Source organism: Halichoerus grypus, chromosome 9 (assembly GCF_964656455.1).
Source record: "Halichoerus grypus chromosome 9, mHalGry1.hap1.1, whole genome shotgun sequence".
In the NCBI taxonomy this organism is placed as follows: Eukaryota; Metazoa; Chordata; class Mammalia; order Carnivora; family Phocidae; genus Halichoerus; species Halichoerus grypus.
In genome coordinates, this window is record NC_135720.1 from 128,143,751 (window position 1) to 128,146,153 (window position 2,403).

Consider the following 2,403-nt stretch of genomic DNA (forward strand, 5'->3'; position numbering starts at 1 on the left):
CATGAGGCACAGCTAGATTGAATAATATAATGGGAGCCTAAGGCCCTAAGCCACAGCCCTAACATCCTTTGCTATTAATAGAACAGTTTACACTGGAATGGAAGAGCTTTTTAATGGAACCCGTGTATGTGCAGAGTAATGTTCAATCAGTGGAAGACTGAGAAAATATTAGGGGGAAATTTGCTGCTACTCTCATTATTAATTTGTAATGGGTCTTTAATACAGCAACAAAGGAAAACATCTTTGACTACCTGTTAAGCCAACAGAAATAATGAGAGAAAATCAGTGAGCTAAACAGCATTTTAGAGACAATCACTCGAGTTGGATTTAGTGGTGAAAATTCTATCAGAAACAAACTGAAAACAAAAACTCTATCTTTAACAACGCGCATGGCCTAATGTTAAAAGAATTAGTAGACCCAAAGGAAAGTTCTGATGATATGAAGTCAACGTGTGAGAAGTTTATCAGTTAATGAAGAGAACACAATCGATTCAGTGACGTAAAGTTTAATTGGTAATTTACTACAATTTAATAGATTGAAGAGAAAGGTATCAGTAAAAACCACGGCATGGGAAGAAACAAGAATGGATAATTTGGAGATCTAGATGCGTGTTTACATGGGAAAATGTCTCAGATCCTTTGGAATGATAAAATGTCTGTTGAAAGAAACATAAAAGGAAGATGATGGGAAATTTAATAAACCCAAATTATGGAATGTGTTTCTTTCCATAACACAATTTGGTTGTGGCCACATACAATAGATAAAGAAAGATCAAGAAATGAGATAGAAAAAGAAGAAAAAGTTTAATCTTCCTGATGAAAAATATCTAGTAAACAGGCAGTAATATTTACTTATACATGATTGCTCTCCTTTGCATGCACTCACTTTTTGTTACCTAAAAGCCCAAACGGGTCAAGCTAAGGAGTCAAGCGCATTTCATGAGAATGGAAACTGGCATTGGGGGTGGGTGGGCAGGGAAAGACCGTGGGGTGTGGGCACGTTCCGTTTCTGTCTGCAAACCTTTCGTTAAGTGACAGGTTCAGAGAACAAAACTGCTCTGCAGCTGGAGACAAGTTCAGCGGGTTTCTGGACCAAAGAGGGAATTCACGGAAATGCCAATCTATCCACAGTCAACTATTAGTAAAATAGTGTAGATGACAGATCTGGAAGGGCCCACTGAAAGCCCAGTTGAAATATTTTGTTGCAAAAGAAGACCAACAGAAAAATACAGCTCTGGAGGGTGTGGGCACGAACTGTGGCCCCCCAACAGCCGGGGAGGAGACATCAGAGATGGTTCGGAGCCCACTCCAGGGCACATGCTGATGGGCTGGTGGGCTCTGCCTCCCCCACCATATTTGCCGCAAAATGGAGCCTTCCCACAGCTGTTTGGACCAGCTTGTGGCACATTGTTGTGTCTGTTAAATATAATTAAGAACTGCTTGCTCTAGGGGAAATGAAGGATTTGATTAAGGGGGAGTGTTTCTTCTTCCTTTCTTCTTTCTTGTTTTTGTTCAGCCTTATCCAAATTTTTTTCACTGTTTTTTAAATCATGTCACGTTCTGGGGCAATCTTCGTTTTTTGTTACAGACGACCGAATGCCAAAGGCACATATTTACAGCGTGTGAAGAGTGTGTGTGTGTGTGTGTGTGTGTGTGTGTGTGTGTGTGTGTGTGTGTAGATGAAATAAAGGAGGCTTGGAGAGGGGAGCCCATCCCAAAGTGGTTTATTTTGGACTCCCCCAAAAAAGCAACAAAAAAGAAACTCATAAAACCAAAACTGACTGAAGCAGATTATGAAGAACTCCGAGCAAATGCCAGGCGCAGTGTTCCCCAGGCTCTGAATGGCATTTGCACTCTGCAGCTATAATTTCTTTGTTAACAAGTCAACCCTCCCAGTCCCCTCTGTGGCTTCTGGTGTGTCACGATTATATACCACTATGGAACGACCGCGGAGGGTGGGCTGGGGAAGGAGGATACATGACACCAGCCATCAATCTTTTACAAACCACAAGTTCTAAAAGAGCACCGGATTTATGAGCAAACAAGTCTGGGGAGCCCCAGTCAAGGCGTGCAAGATGGAGGAGGGTTTGGGATGACTGTGAGCACGTCAGAACTGAAGAACGAGGAGGGAAAGATGGCATGACAGAATGGGTCTTCCTTGGGATGCCTGGGTGGCTCAGTCGGTTGAGCATCTGCCTTCAGCTCAGGTCATGGTCCCAGTGTCCTGGGATCGAGTCACGCATTGGGCTCCCTGCTCAGTGGGGAGCCTGCTTCTCTGTCTGCCTGCAGCTTCCCCTGCTTGTGCTCTCTCTCTCTCTCTCTCTGACAAATAAACAAATAAAATCTTTAAAAAAAAAAATAGGTCTTCTTGCAGACTAATCATTTCTGATCATCATCTAACCA